At 32.7% G+C, this 20864-nt stretch overlaps 1 protein-coding gene across 1 annotated transcript in view; it reads right to left on the bottom strand.

Annotated features, from left to right (window-relative positions):
- Positions 1-6457: 6457 nt before the first annotated feature.
- LOC149948793 (octopamine receptor beta-2R-like) overlaps positions 6458-20864 on the bottom strand; it is a 91385-nt gene continuing 76978 nt past the window's right edge. The window contains exon 5 of the mRNA XM_090173929.1: positions 6458-6882. The gene's annotated coding sequence lies outside the window, so the exon portion shown is untranslated. The remainder of the gene's footprint in view (positions 6883-20864) is intronic.

Below are 20864 nucleotides of genomic sequence, written 5' to 3'. Positions count from 1 at the left end.
AGGGAGCTGTTGGCTCGAACGCGTGGCATGCAGGGCTTGCCACCACCCTCCTACGCATTGTAACCCGGCCACCTGAATTAATGGCTTCATAAGTCGCATGATGACTTAGGCCTAAGGTGGTTCCTTGGGTATTAGCCTAGCTGATTATTATTATTATTATTATTATTATTATTAGTGTAATCCATAAGGGTGGTGGCACACTGGGAGATGCTAGCTCTGATGAAATGATTCTATCTCCACATCCAACTTTGGTCAGGTATAGAGTTCTTAAATTACCGTAATTTAGGAAATCAGTAAATTACGCGGTAATTTACCGTGTTGCGGTAAATTACCGTAATTTTCTTTCTTTTTTTACGATTAAAACAAGAAATAGAAAGAAGAAACGCTTTTATTGGGTAATATAAATTTTATAAATTACCACAATAGGTTATAAATGCCCAAAAATGTTCAATTATCTTCATTTTGAGATTCATTATCAGTATCATAATATTCCTCAGGGTACTCACTATCGTTTTCATCCTCGTCAGATTCATCGATAGTTAATTGAACCGGTACCGTTGATAACTTCATTATAACACGATTGTGCCGAGTTACGCTGAGTCGCAGTGTGCCCGTCGTTCCCCTTTAGGAGCCTTTTCTGAAGGGCTTGGCACCCTACCTATAGAGGTAGGGTGTCGGCTGGAGATGCTAGAGCATCCGCTCTTATTCTTACTGCTGAGTGCGAAGGTGACGGGGTGTTCAACCCATGGTTGCACCTTCTGCTTGGTTGACCGGTTTGCGTCGAAGGTGTGACCGTCAGCCGTTATCTTGCTGCCTGCGCTGTTTTGTCACCTGTTCGGGCTGTGGACGCTGGCGTAGGGCATAATGTTGACAACCTCCGGTGGTGTTGATATAATTTGAGGTACACCGGGCTATAAATCTGATAACACATGGTGGAGTCCAGGCCCCTGCGCGACACTGCTATACCCTGCTTGCCAATTAATTGAAATGCTTGCTGTATGGCGATAAATACGAGCTAAAAGGCTCTGAAAGTGGAAAATAAATACCTTCAGAAACGAATCAGATCATGATAATGGTTAATTTTATGATCCAAGTCAATGATTCAGCATTACTTCGCCAAAGTAAGCGCTATTTTTACTATTGAAAGCCTTTAAATAAGATTTGGCTGGTCCATCAAAATGACCAAAGGCTAAACTGTATTTATTGCTATTTAGGAAGAATGACAACGTGTTTTTAGCGTTGCTTTCAATCTAACTCGTTCTCGAAGATTAATCAGCGGGAATATCATTGATTCCTTAAAATTGACTTTTTCCGAGTTGAGTGAAGCTCAAGTCGGTGTCAGGTTTCCTTCCCCCAATCTCGACCATAATGATCGTAGATCGTCTTAACATATTTATTTTCCCGAAGTACAAAAAATTCGTCCTTGCGGAGTGTTTTCAGTACTTATCCACGCAATAATTTATAAGTGTATAGTCATTGACAAAGTAGACTATTATTAAAAAAAATGAATTATGAAAATTAGTAAACGTCATACTTATGTACTCTTACGTTACTTACGTCAATATGGATAACTTCGCCAGCGCTGTTGGTGAAATGTTTTTCAACCTTTTTTTTAATCTAAGCCCGCAGCTGTCAGAGTTCCTGGAAAGCCTTTAGATTTCGCGGAAAGTATATTCGATGGTGGCGACCCCTACATAACAGCCGTAAGGTTTGTCTCGTCGTTGCTTCTTCTATTTCAACCGTAACTGTCAACGGGGCATACGAAAGAACTCTCTGAGCGGAATCACTTTATTTCCCTGCGCCTTCCTTACACATTGTGAGGGAGTCTTTGATTTGTACACGCGTTGTAGACTTCGTGTAGGTGTCGCTGTGGTTATACGCGGGTGCAATTCTTAACGCGCATCGAGACAGCCTTGTTCCTGATCGATTCGATCGTTTCTTCGAATGCTGGGATATCCAGGAAGACGGGAAGCATACAGGCGACTTCCGGTTGAAGACGGAAAAATATATATCGAGAGTCGCTTGCGAAAAAACCGTGTTTCACCCTTAATTTTTGGCAGATGTTACGAAGAATATTTATGGAGTTGACGGTTAAGGGTTATGTCCTTTCGTATCTTTCATCTTGAAAGCTAATCCAATATAGCGGCACTCTAACCTAAGTTTATGAATTTTTTCTTGTAAATATTATGACACTTTTTTGAACATTCAATGCTTCTGTTAATCTGTTTTGCTCTTCTCTACTTTATTAAAAGGCATTTTGTAAGCCTAGTGCTTCTCATTTTTATAACGAGTGTCTGTATTTGCTTTTACTTATCTTGTTTTGTACAGATAGCAGTGAGTTCAAGTCGTAATTTTCAGATATCTAAAGGTCATCAGATAGTCAGATCAGGTTAATATTTTGTATTTCCATAAATCAGCAATCAAATTGTAAGTAATTCATTATCTCAAGTTACCGATCTAAATTGATCTGCTATAGTTAATCTCATTAAATTCAGTTAGATGAACAGGTATCTGACTTCAACGTTTAGTATATAGATTATCTTCTGCAAAGAAAATAACAATAAACAGAAATTACAATTTTTAAAGGAAATTAATTAAGGGATTTGTCAAATCCATAACTGTGAGGTATCCGAAATCTGCTCACTTTGTGTGTGTCGGTTCACAATTATTTCGTATTAGTTTCGAGTGTAAACTATCTGGTTTGCATTTTGACCCATATTAATTACTTATCTGATAATACCTGAGCGTAAAGGCGGATAATATGTATATCCGATCTATCGCAGTTACTAACTCGGTTCAGATAATGCAACTGTTATCTGAGAAGCACTTCAAAAAATAAAACCCCTTTTTCGTATCTGATCTTAACTCATCGGCTTCTTTAGTTAAAAATCCGCTACAGTTGGTTTAAATTTTTTGTCTTATTAGTAAATATTAAAATCAATAAGAGAGGATTTTTAAAGGAAAAGTTCAGGTTGGGTAAGATTTGGATTTATTTGAATGATCATGTTTAAATAAACTCAAAAATATCAGTCATAAAATTGTATCTTTTTTTAATGACGAGAAATTAATTTTTAAACGAGCCAAATTTACCCGCCAAGCGATCTGCCATTTTGTTTCGCGGTGACGTTTTTGGACTTTAATCACGCGCTGTTCGCGCTAGAACAGCGCTCTGTTCCCTGCGCGCGCTTGCTCCGCGTGCGGTCTGCGGAGGGAAATCGAAAGAAAATGGCAGCTCGTTTGGCGGGTAGATTTCGCTTGTTAAAAGTTAATTTCTCGTCATTAAAAAAAGATACAATTTAACGACTGATATTTTTGAGTATATTTAAACGTGACCTTTCAAATAGGCCCAAGTTTTACTCAACCTGGACTTTTCCTTTAATTTTAGGCTATAACGAATTTTTTTTTAAAAGCATTAGTTCAAAGTGATTATTATTTTTAAGCTTCATTATAGCGTAATTTTAGTATTATGCTCCTAAACAGTCATCAAATCACGCGTTTATATACGTCAACGTGGTAATCTCGGAAATACCCGTTCTATACTTACCCTGGACACGCCAAACGGAATTTGTTTAGGTATGCCTCACTTGTATTACTAAGAATAAATTACCGGAAATTCATGCTAGTATCTTTCCGCCAAATGTACTAGATATTTTTCCTTTCTTCACCCGCAACTGAGTATAGCTGATTATAATTATTAAAAAAAACGAATTAGTTTAATTTTTGTTTTTATTCAGTTTATTGTAAACTGCCGTAATAAATAAATAAATTATAATCTGATTTAATTTCGTTGGAAAAATCTTGGTATTAACAAATAAAATAACAGAATATTATATCCCACTCGTTCTTTTATCAAATAGATCCCAACGATTTTCGGAATTACCTCCGCAAGAAACCACTATGCAGCGCCAAAAATGTCAAAAGCCGTAGGAAGGAGCGGCCAATACTTGATCCCTAAAGGTGGGTGCAAGAACTACTAAAGGTTATATTACCTTTATTTTTGCCCTTAGGTCAATTTTTCGAAAATAAGGTTGTTTTTACACACAGTCCCTAAGTAAGTAATATTTTCACTTCGTACATAGCCGCCGCCGCCGCCGTTCAGGGCATAACACTCGACATGTTTGTACTAAAATGGTAAATAATACTTCAATCCACAGCCAGTATCAAACCATCGGTAGCCTAAATGGTGTTTTTTAAATCGGAGCCTAAGAAGTTGGTCATTTGCATATTGTAGTGCTTTTTGTCCATTTTCGTTTTGAAATTTGAATATCGTAGCAATTCAATTGGCTATGATATATTGGTTATTTTTAGAATTTATTTTTATTGCGCCAATTTTCTTATACAGGGTGTTTGTATTTATAACAACGAATATAATTTTCATTGATAAAATCGGGTTTTTCACTGGATGAACGACAAGGTGATTAGGATCAATGTTAATGCACTAGTTTGTTGAGAAAGTGCTGCTTTTGGTAAAAGTTACTTTTAGGTTTTTATAGTGCGCTTATCAAGTTAATCTACAGGGTAATTGAGATATTGCTCCTAATGATCAGGGTGCTTGATAAATTGATCTTAATGAACAGGGTGATTGTTATTAATTAGGATTTAGTTACTCTTCGGTTGTTAAGAATTAGTGCCCTGATTATGATAAAGGACAGAGTGATGAGTTATTTTATAGGGCGGTTGATATTTTGGTGAAATTTGCACTTGGGTGGTTATAGTCTGCTTATTAATTTAATGTACAAGGTGATTGAAATATTGTTCATAAATAATGGCCAGGGTGATTAATAAAGTTTGGTCATGGGTCTTTCTTTGATCTAAAATTATACTTTGTTGGTTAATGCTTAGTGGGTTAGTTATGATCGACCGAATGATTGAGATATTGTTTTTAGAATACAGGGTGGTTGAGAAAAAACTATTTTTTTACCAAATTCCTCTATTATAGTAAGTTTACTAAATTAATGTACAAGATGATTGAAAATTTGTTCAAATTTAAATATAATATCCAAAATAAAATATTTCATAAAACCGGGGGATTGTGTGTACTTAAATATCCATGCCAATTTTTTAAAGTCAAGAATGCATAAAGGTAACTATGAACTACGATAATATTAAATGCTGTCATCGTGAAGTAAATTTTCTTATGAGGGGGATTTTTGGGTAATTGACTGGAAAATAGAGCCCTTAAAATAAAATTTATTATTATGATTATAAATTATAACAGTTTATTCATCAAATGGAAATTAATATTATTATCTTACCACTTTTGAATATTCAATCAGAGCCGGGAACATATCCCACTTTTTCGCTTTCCAGATTCTACAGACAGATTTTAAGGGCGTTTCCAATCAAAGAAGTATGAAAACGTGTCAGCAGGGTACGATGTTATCGCACATAGTTAAAGTTTATAACATATAAATATATTCGAAAATAATGAAACCAGTATTCGATTTTTAAATAACATCATTTTAATTACAATATTTAACCTTTTTTTTTCTCTATTCGCGAAATAAATTCGATATTTGTTTTGCAGTTTCCTCCTCTAAAATCAGTTGTCTAGCACTCCCGGTTGAGTACGATTTATCACTCAATGACGTATTTATCGTTTTTCACGCGTCATTTTCACTCACGAAAAATCCCCCGTTTTTCTTCCAGGCTTCACTCACTTTTATTACCTTCACTTTTAGCCTCTATTTTCTATCATTTTTTTAGTCTCGTAGTCTTTTTTTTTTCATAGTTTATTCTATATATGTTCATGTATAACATGTACCTTTTTTCTATTTTTAAATTCATTTTAGTTTTGGTTATACAGTTTAGTTAGTTATTGGTAGAAGTATCACGAAAATGTCCTATATTTTAGCGCCCTGTTTAATTAAATCGCTTAAATTAAGCATTTTTTTTCTGGATGGGGTTAGGATGATACCGTGGAATATATGTAAATGTTTTTAACACTCATTTTGTTTTTACGAATATGGCTTCTATAGTTTAGAATTCATATATTGATATATTTTTAATTTTTTTTAAATAAAATAAAATAAAATACATTTTTTAAATTTTAAAAAGGCACATTTTATAGCCTATATAATATATTTTAAAAATTGTAAAATCCTAACTGGGTCTTGGTTTAGTTTTTGTAGCTATATCTAACAACTGTCAAATTTTATTTTTTATTTGGTTTTTTTAAGTCATTATGTAGGCTAATTTACTGAAATTAAAATATAATGAAAAACATTCAGCAGTAGTTAGCTAAAGCACATTTACGTAAAGTTCAGTAAAGAGATATATATTTTCAAGGGGTGGAAAAAATCAATTTAAAATAAATAAAATTAATCTGTTTGTAAAGCTGCGACGAAAATTTTATAATCTCATATATTAATTTCAATTAATTTAAAAAACTAATTTCAACAAAATTGTAAAAAGAATATAAGTAAAATAAAATTATAATACAAAATTGTGTATATTTTTGTGAGCCTTTGAAGTGTGATTTCTAATCTAAACAAATTAGAAGCGATATCTACTGAGAGTAGACAATGTTGCTAAATAACCATCAAAAGTTTCCAGTTTACGAAGATTCAAATCGATAGTGTGTGGTAGAGAAGGCTTTTTTCACATTTACTAATAGCTACCCTCTCAGATATTTTTTGTAAAACAATATTTAACTTTTTTTACAAACCACAGTTTTTAATACCGATACGAGATATTTTTTCTCGAATTTTATAATAAAAAAACATGATATTTGCGTGGAGGGAGGGGAGGGTGCGTCTTAGGTCGCAGTTGGCCCATAGGTGGCGCTGTAGTACGGTAATTTCCACTTTTTCGTAAATTAAAAAACTCTGGTATTGCCTTGAAAAGTGCCCTTAATTTTCGTCTTTGCAAAATATAGGAAATCTGTAACGAAACGGAAAAATAGAAATGTTAAAAAGTTGAAATGTCTATATTGGTTACCATTTCTAACTATCTACTTCTCATGATCTATACACATATCACCTCACTTTTCTGATTAACCGATCTGTTGAGTTTTAAAAGATACTTTCCGATCTGAGACTACTTTAAATTAAGTTATGACGACTTTCAAATTTTTATGATTTTATTCAGATTACTGTGAACTAGCAGATGGTAAACAAAACGGTAAATCTAATTTTGAAACAGTGTCAAAAATCTTACGAGGAGTGTACCCGAGGTGTTAATCACTGATTTTGATGAAGCTCGGGGGTATATAGACCTTGGGGTAACATGAAATTTCACCAAGGGAAAAGCTACGCTGGGCTTCTGTTTTGCTATGGCAACCGAAAATGTTTTTGACAACTTTAAATGAAAAAAATCTACATTTAAAAAAGCATGGGATTTTCTCGGTTTCAAAAAATTAAAAATAATAAAATTTTCAAATCTCAACTTAAATGCTAAATTTTAATTATTTTGGGTGAAATTCATCAATTTTGGGTAAACTTCATCAAAATTTGGGTAAAATTGAGAAATTTTCAATGAAATTGATAAATGAATGAATGTCTGCAAAATTTTACCTAAAAAGGGTTTTGTCAAATACTTTTTTTTGAAATTCCACAAAAACTGTATAAATTAACCAAACTTGGGTAAAAAGACAAAAAAATTGGGTAAAATGACCTAAAATGTTTAAAATTGGATAAAATCGTGTTAAGCCAACTATATCGTCTAAAATGGTGTAAAATGTTAAAATTTGGGTAAAATATTCAAAATTAGTCCAAATGACAGAAACTGGGTGAAATGGTGTTAAAACAGCTAATATCAGCAGCTACAATTGGGTAAAAAGACAAAATCTGGGTAAAACAGCCATAAACGTGGCTAAAAATGAGGTAAAATTTTGTAAATATTCCTTCATTTATCAAATTCATTGAATTTTTCTCAATTTTACCCAAACTTGATAAATTTCACCCAAAATAATTAAAAATTAGCATTTTAGTTGAGATTTGAAAATTTTATAATTTTTGATTTTTCGAAAATTTTTCACCGAGAAAATCCCATGTTTTTTAAGTGTAGATTTTTCATTTAAAGTTGTCACAAACATTTTCGGTTGCCATAGCAAAACGGAAGCCCAGCGTAACTTTTCCCTTAGTGAAAATTCATGTTACCCCAAGGTCTACATACCCCCCGAGTTTCATCAAAATCGGTGACTAACACCTCGGGTACACTCCTCGTTAGTGTTATCAGACAGTAAACCTACATGACGGTTAGAAAGACAAGTGCGAACGAAATCCGCGAGTGTAAGTTAAAGAGAAGCTCTTCCGGCTGGATGAAACTTGCGCTGAGAAAAGGTCCTTTAATGAGCCCGGCCGAAGAGTAAATCTCGTTCATTAACCCGGCCCGTTTTCCGCTCTGCCTCAAGGACATCATCGCGCTCTGATGAACCCCCACCCGGGGTTACGTCCCCCCAGCCCTCATGGTCACCACTACCCTTAGGAGTTGTCATTTGGTCACGGACCCAATACGTATGGGTCTTTATTCCTTTGCTATTCTCTGGTGTCGTCATTACATATCTGGTAACGGAATGCGGATACCATCATCTTCCGCAATTTTTTAAAATTTCAGGTAATTATGATTTTTAATTTTTATTTAGTTACATTACTTCTGATGGTAATGTAAGTGGTACTTATTGGTGTATCTCATGGACGAATATTTTTGTTGGGTTGGAAGTTTTACAGTAGGTTACTTGTATGTACTACTAACACGAAATTCTAAAAATTGGCTTTTACTAGGATTTACTATGTAACACTAATATTGGGAGAGCTAAAAATAGTTTATGATATATCTCTTATTAGATAAATACCAAGTTATCTATACTGCTAAATGTTATTCACTCGAAACATGGACCTTCGGAGGATTTTACTTAAGAAATTCGGGTGAAAAACATCAAATTCTAATGGTTCATAAATAAGAGAATAATAAGAATTTAATTTTACAAAGTAACGTATTTCATTTTATTGTCCTAGATGCAAGCCGTATTAAAATATTGGAAGTGAATATTCAAAGAAATGTAACCTGTTTAGTACGTAACGAGTCATCTAGGGGGAGCCACTAGTATTTTGTGGCGTGAAGGCAGACTGATGGCGGGGGTGGAAATAGGTGGCTCTTTGTTACGCGTTCCCATTATATTCCTCGACAGAATAAGTCATCGTAATGAATGTTACGGACCCTTGTCTCCTTTAGCTTTCTTCTTTTTATGACTTTGAAAGAACCTTTTCCAGTTAGTGTACTTCTGGGCTCTCCCCGCAGTGTCTTTCTTAATCTCGGAGAGTCGCGACTGACACCTGACAAGCGCATCTTCCCCTAGTTAAACCTCCAAAGAGTGGGCTGCTCTGTTTATTATAAAAGGGAGAGAGTCTCCGAAAAGGCTCATTTTAAAGGTACGCGCCTATTATCCAAAAGACTATAGCGATGCTTCAAAGCAAAGTCGGCCATCCCTTGTTTATAAGATCAAGAACGTATTTAGGTTAATGAGAACCAGCGAGTCTACCCGACTACCTAGTGGTGGAGTGGTTAGCGCTTTCGCCTCGCAGCAAGAGGAGCCAGGTTCGATCCCAGCTTGTGGCACTGGGTGAAAACTTGGAACCACTCCTTCCGCGTAGTTTGCAAGTTCTCTCATCACTGGTTAAAGAGGTTTTCCCCCGAGTTCTTCGATTTCCCCTTCCCATAAAAATTTGTAGTGGTTAACGGTAACAGTAAGTGGAGGGAGCTGTTGGCTCGCGTGGCATGAAGGGCTGGCTACCAACCTCCTACGCATTGTAACTCGGCGACCTGAGTTATTGGCTTTAAAAGTCGCTTGATTACTTGGCCCTAAGGTGGTGCTTGGGGTTTAGCCTAGCTGATTATTATTTAAAAAAGATAATACTGTATAGCGCGTGTTCAAATTAAAACAGTAGCTACATCTGAAACTTGCAAAAACAAAAACTTGTAGAGGTTAAAGATAATAGTGGGTGTTGGGAGGTGTTGGCTAGAGTGCAACTACCATCCTACGTAGTATTACCTACGTCATGCTGACAATTCTCTATTAATGTCATTGAAAGTCGCTTTGGACTATGGTGGTGCCTTGGGTATTATATTTGTTATAATATATTATTTTCATTTTATTAAAGTTTCACGGACTAAATTAAAATCTTTTACTGTAACTAATAGAAATATCGTTTCCTTGTTTTGATACTACTCTGTTATTCATTTTGTTTTCGATATCAGATGGCGTTATGAAAAAAGTAAAGAAGATTTCCGTTTAAGGGAGGAGCTTAGGTAGTAGATCATGTGAGGTATACTAGTACGTTCTCAGTAACCTAAATACTTTCTTGATGAGATAGTTTATCGCTTCACGGTAGTTTGCACGAAAATGCAGGGTTTTTTCAATTTAAATAGACTTTCTCAATTCCCTTTATCGACAGAAATAAACTGCCTTAAAAAAACAGCTTTTTGGCAATGGTTATGTCTGCCACTAATATTAAGAGAGCGACAGTCGTTTCGGAGACTCTTTACCTTCCAAGTAATGGACCTTGAAATGGCCCGCATAGTTCCTGACCCTTATTTGAGCCCCATATTGTCATTAGAGGGAATAGTCTTTTAGTTCTGGTTCCAGTAGAACGATTTTATTTTTGTATTTGCACTCGTAAAACTAATTTCCCAGTGTAGAGTGTTCCCATTGTTCTTAAAATAATTTTTACAATTTTAAGTTCAACTTATAATTGTCTCAAATATTACAATAGTTTATCAGTTAGATCGTAATTATAACGCTGATAAAAAGTTGCTATATAGCGAAAGGTGTTTCGACTAAAGCCTAGTTCACACTATACATTTAATTAGACCACTTAATGGTATCCAAATAAAAAAAAGTGGGAGTTATTGTTACAATTTTTCTGTTCCACTATACAATTTTCTTGCTTACAATTAGTGGGATACAATTAAGTGTCCCATTTCATTGTATAGTGTGAACTGGGCTTTGACACTAATCTGAATGTGTGACAGTTTTTATTAACACAAATATGCTTTTAATTTTTTTTATAAAATCACCAACAAAAATAGTTCTTTTAGTTTCAGTTTTCCTTTTCAGGTTATATATAGGCGGTCGTAAAACTTACAATAGCACTTAACAGTTTCAACTCTCAATATTAAGCCACCCAAGTTATTTTCATCCAGGTCAAAAGTTGATTTTATAATAAGCGGGTTAAGGAGCGAGAGCTTATGTCACGAGCGACGCCAAAGTTTCAGCCGAACGTGCAAATCACGCGTGACGAGGACATTATAGTGATAAAACTCCTGTCACGTGGTGTTTGAAGAACAACGTACAATAATTCTTTGTGTATTCGTTTCAGTTTATAAAAACAATTATTAATATATTGTTGTATAATTTAATATATATTGATATCTGAATTATGCCAGCTAGGAGCAACAAACACAGCACCCCACACAAGGAAAACGCAACCCGTCAAAATTCGTGCATTTCCTTGTGTACATTTTTCATTGGTTAGACGCTTTAGCGCCTGCTGCCGTCGGAAGGGGGAAATTCAGAAATTTTCTTCCCCCTTTCAGTAAAACGTTCAGCGAAAAGGCTCATCCAATGAAATTTGTACGCAACACTGCGTTAGCGTGTGTAAAGGCTAGCTGAGTTCTCCTTGTGTTTGTTGCTCCTAGATGTCAGTAATTATTAAAATTAATTAATTAAGATGAAATTAAAAGAGTTCTAATGAAGCAATTAAATGATAAATTGGTTGGTAAGGCATAATTTAAATAATATTGCATATAAATGCTTTCAAAATACGTCGAGCTAAATTGCAAATAGTGTTCAAACAACATTACAAAGCTAAACCCGCTTAAACGTGGCAGAATTTACTCCGATTATAATGAAGATGGCGCGGGATAAGTGAACTTTCCCACTTTTTGGTAACAACGGCGCGCGACGCACGCTCGGTGTCACGTGATATGCTTGGTTTCCACTAACTCGCGTCATAATGCTTTTTCTTTACGCGCGTCAAAACTTTTGTTCATCCGAAAGTTGAGTGACGCGCCGTTACGCGCGCTAGTGGAAACCTAGGCTTAGATTAGTAGGCGCAACCGAGCGTGCATCGAGCGCCGTTTTTAAATAAAGCCGGAAAATCCCCTAGTGTCGCGTAGCGCCATCTTCAGAATAATTGGAGTAAAAATCTTCTTCATTCTTAAAAATCCGAGGCTTGTTTCTTTGTACCGTGAAAATAAAAATGACCATTTAGTTTTGATAATTTTGCCATTTTTCGAGGTTAAACAGACGGAAAACGTGTCTTTTGGAATAATTTTCTTAATTGGAATATCCGGGAAAACACTTCGTTGTCAGATGAGTTGAAGTATTTTGAATTTTCTATTCGGAAGAGGTCGCGTTAGTTGCAAATATGTTTTGACAGAGAGACGACGCGTATATCATACGCCCTAAATAACCCGGCCCTCCGTCGACTCGTCCGTCTAAATATAGAATGCTTATCGAGGGTTACTCGACATTCAATTAGACTCCAGGAGAGATATTGAAGTTCCTTTCAGCCGGATCCTTTCGCGTAAGGGTCGTTAAAGGAAAGTAATAGCGTACGAGCCACGTGATTAACACCCAGTTGAAAATGAAGCCAACACGTTGCTACCCTCAGTCGCCTCGTTCATGTTCGCCTAAAGTTACGAACCGAGACTGTATCGAGAAACTCTGGGCTAAAACTAAAAAGAAATGAATTATCACCAAGAGTCGGAAAGGAAAGGATTTCTAGATGTCATTGCCCACATAAACTCACGTAAAATATCATCGTCTAGAGATACGTAACATTTTCCTTCTAATGATGTGTCCCTTTTAACTCTGTATCGGTCTGCTTGTGTTTTCAGATAATTTCGTCAGATAATTTAATTATTACCATAAATTAAGCATTCAATTAATGTGTTTATATATCTTTAATTACTTAGACTCCAACAAACTCCGAATTTTGATTGTTCAAACGCGCATAGTGACCTTTAATATTTGATAAATATTTTAAATGGAAAAAGGGAACTCCGTTAATTGCATTAATTATAAATATTAACATAAAGAACGTACCAAATTTTAATCTAACGACTTCAAAGCATATTTTGCAAACATTATTTTTCAGCGAATCATGCATATTTTGGTTCTTATTATTAAAAAGCTATAATTACATTTCAAATACGATTCTGCAAAATGGCAATGTTCAAGCGGGATATCACGTACATTGGGCCTAAGGTGGTGCCTTGGCTATTAGCCTAGCTGATTATTATTATTAGTTGTAGTACCAATTTGAAACGCGAGATGGCGCTTTTAAAACGGCTTCCTAAGTATACTCGGCAATATGGGACAAGCGCCAATTCTCGTCGTCGTTGGGCGTTCGATAACTGTGGAAAAATAGTGCGATTATGGTGGCGTACATTAAGGAACCCTTTTGGGCCCGTCCCAGCAGTGGCACCTCTTCTCTCGTCCATTAATTAAGCGACAGTAGATGCGTTTGTAACTCGCCTCCCCCCCCCGGAACATCCGGGTCTCTATAAGTACCCCATTCGCGGAAACACGATGGCTAGCTTTTCGAAGCAGGGACGCTGTTTTTGGAAAGTTTAATTAGCCAGAAAGAATTTGAGAAGAATGAATTAGGGGGTGCCACTCAGCGCGGCATTGTCTCAACCTGGCCAGCTTTCCCATTCTCCTATACAACTTCCAGCAATTTCAATCCCTCTCCGAAATCCAATTCGTTGCATTAGTGAATAAAATGTTCTCGCTTATTTCCGAATCTAGCCGCGCATCAAATACGTAACCAATTTTCCCCGAAATTTATATTATTCATTATTAGCTTGGAATGTTAGAACCTTGGTTAATGGTTTAAACCAGCATTCGTATAAATATTTAAATTTAAATTGGACATTATTCGATGAATTATCAATTTAAAACTTTAGTGTTATTTTTAAGTATTCCGCATCGAGAGGCTCTGCAGTTAGAGAAACGTTTCTTCCCCCTTTTCCCTTCGTTTTAAAAGGTTAACTTTCCCGCGTAGTTTCTACCGTGACCTCAAAGTACAGCCGCCTAACTTTTATAAATGCGCCCATTCGGAGCATATTTTCCCAAATACCATCCCTATTTCCTGTACTAACACCAACTCACTTTTCGCATAAGGTAAGCTTGGCCCGGGCGAAAGTGCACGAGGTCACTTACCAAGAGAAAACCTCTAAATTTACTCTCTAGCTCGTATCTTTCAATTTAGTTTGACCTTCATTTTATAAAGGCTCGCTAGGTTTTATTTGACGCGTTCATCGCCGGGTTTTTCTTCCGTAAAATTCAATCCTTACACTTAAGGCGGGTTCCTCGGGACTGTATAGAATTCGGAGAGGTATTTTCTCTACCCTGTAAAATGTGTATATCACGAAATGGCAAGTTCTTGTAGATTCGCCAGTCTCGCGGCACACGCGCCGGAAGAGATTATCCGGAAAGTCCCGGCGAAATCGACCCCGATCTTTGTCGAGAATTACCGTGTATCGTTCGGTTATCGACGCCTATTTTTCAATCGAATTTTTTTTCTACTAAAGAAACTTTGACGCGGAAAAAGTCGTTTTTTTTTCCTTTTTCGAAAAGAAAATTGCGGGTCTTCTTCTTTGAAAAATGAGCATCCGGGGAGACGACTCTAAAGTGGAGTTAGATAAGCCGTCACGTGTTGCATTCTTTATAAAGAAACGAAATAGTTTTTTCTTCGTTACGTTTTGATTTATACCAAGTTTTTTTCCCGGATTTCGTTAAAAAAAATGGTTTACGACTTCTATAAGGCGCAATCTCATTATTATTTTAAGATTTTTTTAAGGTTATTGTTGAGAGTACTTTGTTTCTAAGTAGGTTAATCTATTTACCGCTAATTTCACTTTCTTTGTGCTCGAATAAAATAAAATAAAATTTTGGTCGCTCTCGTATTACGACCAAATCTGAGATATTTTAGTATCTTTTTTATAACTCTCTTGAGTAATAAATATTGGGTTTATTCAAAATGATCCAACAAATTAATGACTTTAAAGCTATCTTATATTTACGAAAATAAACTATATGGAAAGTCCGTATTGGTCGAGTTTGTGTAAATTCGCTATATTTATGGTGAAGTAGGGTACACGAAGATGACTTTCCTCGATTGTTAGGCTATATTAAAGAAAACATGAACATAATGAAATTTAGAAAAATTAATTAAACTTAGAAAATTTAATTTAACTTAGAAAAATGAATTTAACTTAGAAAAATGAATTCAACTTAGAAACATTAATTCAACTTAGAAACATTAATTCAACTTAGAAACATTAATTCAACTTAGAAACATTAATTCAACTTAGAAACATTAATTCAACTTAGAAACATTAATTCAACTTAGAAACATTAATTCGACTTTGAAAAGCTAGTTAAACTAACAAATCTAATTAAACTCAAAAACCATAAATACACTTACAAGCCATACTTCAAAATTTGATTAAATTTACCAAACCCATTTAAAATAATCTACAAAGCCATATTAATCTGACAAAATCTAATTAATTTACAAAACCTAATTAAACTGATAAAGCTGACTTACCTTTCAAATCTTAATTAAAGAGATAGTGCCAACTCAGATTAATTTAAAATTTTGTTCTTTGGCTTACACGTTATGGTAGATTTTTAAGTCCGGAATCAGAATATATATATACATATAAGCACTTTTTATTAGTATTTAGTTTTATATTTTAATGTAAAATAATGGTATTTCAATAGCCGCGAAAAACTTTACAGATTGTTGACGTCATGAGTTTGGTCGATTTCGGCGCGCTCGAGCGGCGGGGAATTTCCAGTAGTCTTTTTCTACTATCGCGTAGAGGATTTGTAAGCGCGTTTTTTGACTTTCTTCTCGCGGACCACGCGGTTCGAGATTCTCGAATCACGACTTCACGAGCCGGCTACGTGTAAAAATATTATTTTCAAAGTAGAAATTGAAGAAAAAATCGATAACAAGGTATTGTTTATAAATTATATCATTATTTATTATACGTAGTCATTATAACAATATATTTATAAAGCACCGAAGACCGTGGGCGCCACAGTGTATTGCGCAGTTCGGCTGTCCCATGGCAAAACCTATTAACCGACACGATCGTAATTTTGAGATATTTGACTTTTTCAAAACCTAAGATATAAGATTTTAACATGGTTTTTAATGCGAAAATTATAAAATCCAAAACCATTTTTTAAGTCATAAATAGTTAAATATTTATGACTTTTACCTGAAATTTTTACAGTATTTTTGTACAAGCCTTAGTAATACTGATGCGTAAAAATCTAATTTTTCAAAAATTTGGTGGTTAGAAGGTTTTGCCATGGGGCAGCCGAGTTCCTTCCTGCAGTAATAATAACAACAAAAGTGGCGTATCTTATAATCTTTCCATTACTTAAAGCGTGCGAAAGCGGGAAACTCGGATCAAAAGAAAGCGATGAGAGTAAAATTTCCTCCTGTCATCCCCTAAAAATTCTATCTCCAGCTCGCTCTAGTAGCAACCAATAAACATCAACCTATCCGTGACCTAGACAGTATGTGATAAGAAAACGTTACGCTATCTTTCTATTTTAAAATTTGAAATTAATCGTGAATATTTATATTTATACCAAATGTTTTATAGCGATATTTTTCTTTACTATATTTTTAAATAATTGATGAAAAAACTTCATATACGTACAAAAAACTGACACTATCTCTTTAAACTTTCAAATCCTAATGAAATTTTCAATTCTTAATTAAACTTTAAAATCTTAATTGACTTTGAAATCTTAATTCACTTTGAGATCTTAATTCACTTTGAAATTTTAAAATATTAATTACAAAACGTGATTAAACCTACAAGTTTAATTCTAAGCTACCCGAACCTTATCTGCAAACCTAGAAACTAGAGCAAAAGGTTTTTGCTCATCGTATATTCTGCTGTTCCAAATTCTGCACAAATTCTGAATGTGGGTTATTGTTGACAAGAAAACTTAATCGTTGGTCTATTTTTGGACTATAAGTCCCTGTAGAAGTGTTCCAGTTGCGGCACACCAGCGTTCAGGGTGTAGTTAACTAACAGGGGACGAGCTACTTTTAAAACCAATTATTTGGGCTACTTATTTCTAAACCGACCCAGAAATTGCATGGTATTAATTGAAAATTTGTCTGAATATCCTCCCAGAAATTAAAATATTGTGTGTTTGAAATAACTAGTCAGAATTGGAAAAACAGCTTATTATTGTTATTTTAAAGGGAGTTTTAGTGGTAATTTTAACAAGGGGACTAGCTAGCATACATATTAAGACAGCACCTAAAATAAAATCGTGAAATATTAGATTAAATCATGATAAAATAGATAAAATAATAATTAAATTTATTATATAAAATCACGATTAAACAGATAAAATAGTGATCATTTGATTAATTCATGATTAAATAGATAAAATAGTGATCATTTGATTAATTCATGATTAAATAGATAAAATAGTGATCATTTGATTAATTCATGATTAAATAGATAAAATAGTGATCATTTGATTAATTCATGATTAAATAGATAAAATAGTGATCATTTGATTAATTCATGATTAAATAGAATAAATTATGAGTTATTAGATTAAATCATAATTAAATAGATAAAATTATGATAATTTGATTAATTCACGATTAAATAGATAAAATAGTGATCATTTGTTTAATTCACGATTAAATATATAAAATAGTGATCATTTGATTAATTCATGATTAAATAGAATAAATTATGATTTATTAGATTAAATCATAATTAAATAGATAAAATAATGATCATTTGATTAATTCATGATTAAATAGAATAAATTATGATTTATTAGATTAAATAATAATTAAATAGATAAAATAATGATCATTTGATTAATTCACGATTAAATAGATAATATAGTAATCATTTGATTAATTCACGATTAAATAGATAAAATAGTGAACATTTGATTAATTAATGATTGAATAGATTATTTTAATCATGATCAAATTATTTATTATTTATTACTGATATCAATAATGTATTTATTTATACCTAGGGAGAATGTCTATGTCGGAACGGTTTTTAGCCTTTCTCTCAATCCACCCGTTGGTCCCCCCAGTACGCTCCTCCGCTTAAAATAAAACGAATAGTCCCGGTATTTCATTGGCTGCTTAAAATTTACGTCACCTAACGCGATGGTAATCAAACGCCGGTGAAGTTTTTTCTTTCCCCCCGCGCGAGACGGGGGAAAGGCGTTCAACGTGCCCGGCGATTGTCGCAACATAATCATTCTTCCTAAATATAAATAAATACATTCTTGCTGATATAAATGATTTGTTATTTATTACTGATATATATGATTTATTATTTATTACTGATATAAATGATTTATTATTTATTACTGATATAAATGATTTATTATTTATTACTGATATAAATGATTTATTATTTATTACTGATATAAATGATTTATTATTTATTACTGATATAAATGATTTATTATTTATTACTGATATAAATGATTTATTATTTATTACTGATATAAATGATTGATTATTTATTACTGATATAAATGATTTAATTAAAGCTTAATGATTTAATTAATGTTTAAAGATTTAATTAATGTTTAATGATTTAATTAATGTTTAATGATTAAATTAATGTTTAATGATTTAATTAATGACTAATGATTAAATAATATTTAATAATTTAATTAATATTTAATGATTTAATTAATATTTAATAATTTAATTAATGTTTAAAGATTTAATTAATGTTTAATGATTTAATTAATATTGAATGATTTAATTAATATTTAAAGATTTAATTAATGTTTAATGTTTTAATTAATGTTTAATGATATAATTAATGTTTAAAGATTTAATTAAAGCTTAATGATTTAATTAATGTTTAAATATTTAATTAATGTTTAATATTTAATTAATGTTTAATGATTAAATTAATGTTTAATGGTTAAATTAATGTTTAATGATTTAATTAATATTTAATAATTTAATTAATAGTTAATGATTTAATTAATATTTAATGATTTAATTAATATTTAATAATTTAAGTAATATTGAATGATTTATTTAATATTAAATGATTTAATTAATATTTAATGATTTAATTAATATTTAATGATTTAATTAATATTGAATGATTTAATTAATATTGAATGATTTGGTTAATATTTAATGATTTAATTTAATGATTTAATTAATATTTAATGATTTAATTAATATTTAATGATTTAATTAATGTTTACAGATTTAATTAATGTTTAAAGATTTAATTAATGTTTAATGTTTTAATTAATGTTTAATGATATAATTAATGTTTAAAGATTTAATTAATGTTTAAATATTTAATTAATGTTTAATGATTTAATTAATGTTTAATGATTAAATTAATGTTTAATGATTAAATTAATGTTTAATGATTAAATTAATGTTTAATGATTTAATTAATATTTAATAATTTAATTAATAGTTAATGATTTAATTAATATTTAATGATTTAATTAATATTTAATAATTTAAGTAATATTGAATGATTTATTTAATATTAAATGATTTAATTAATATTTAATGATTTAATTAATATTGAATGATTTAATTAATATTGAATGATTTGATTAATATTTAATGATTTAATTAATATTTAATGATTTAATTAATATTGAATGATTTAATTAATATTGAATGATTTAATTAATATTGAATGATTTGATTAATATTTAATGATTTAATTAATATTTAATGATTTAATTAATATTTAATGATTTTATTAATATTTAATGATTTAATACAGCTATAAATGATTTAATTAATATTAAATGGTTTAATACTACTATAAATGATATAATCATGATTAACTTATTATAAATAATTTAACCCCAGTTTTAAATATTAATTTATTAAAAAATTATTAATAATCTAATCCGATTATTTAAGATACCCGTAGCTTAGTGATTTTCCGGTCGAATTGAAGCGTCTAATGGCGCAACACTGTGAAAAACACTGCGCAGAATAGCCATTACCTGAGAAAGACAAAGCTGGGAATATTGCTGGAGAAGGAAGCGTTTGGGTTGATCCTTATTGATCGATACGACGATTCAGGATCGATTCCGGGGCTATATAAGAGAGAACCGCCTACTGCGCAGCTCTTATTCTTAGTTTTTACTCGTTTTTTTTTACTTCATTTCTCTATATTTTTTTCGATAAATTTTTATTTGCTCGACAGGAAGGGCTCTCGGGGCCTCCGAAATCCACCGAGGAGGTTTTTCTTGGCCCGGGGGGGGGGGGGGGGGGTTGGAACGGGATTTTTGGGGATGGGGAGGGAACACTAGGCTACCCTCTCATCTCTCTTAAGTGAGTGTCCGGGTTCCTCTGAACAAACAAATTTTACGATTAAAAGTAAACCGTAGAAGGCGGGAGGGGGCCAGAAAGGTGATTTCGAAAATCTTTGTTGATCTTGTACGAAACGACCAAAAATTAGATTTTTAAGCCCCCCGAGTTGGGGTAAAGGCACGATCACACCTCAACTAACTCAACTACGTAAAGAAAATGGCACCTCGAAGTGAGGTCATTAAATAGGTTCTTTTGAAGTACATTACTAAGCCTTAGACAGCAGACCGAATTCCCCGACGACGTGTGCTCGAGACACTTAACACATCGGATGTAAAAGAGACGAGAAATACAAATCATTATTTGGATTCTTGGAAATATAGGTATCAATAAGATATATAAGAATATAGAAATATCGGAAATATTTGAGAAATATCGGAATTATTTGAGAAATATTGGCATATATTAGAAATATCGAAAATTATCGATGATAATCTTAAATAATTGATAAGTATCTCA

Source organism: Leiobunum rupestre, chromosome 4, assembly GCF_980474605.1.
Source record: "Leiobunum rupestre chromosome 4, qqLeiRupe1.1.hap1, whole genome shotgun sequence".
Lineage (NCBI taxonomy): Eukaryota > Metazoa > Arthropoda > Arachnida > Opiliones > Sclerosomatidae > Leiobunum > Leiobunum rupestre.
Note: the sequence above shows the minus strand (reverse complement) of the source record. Positions and strands in the feature narration are given on the sequence as shown.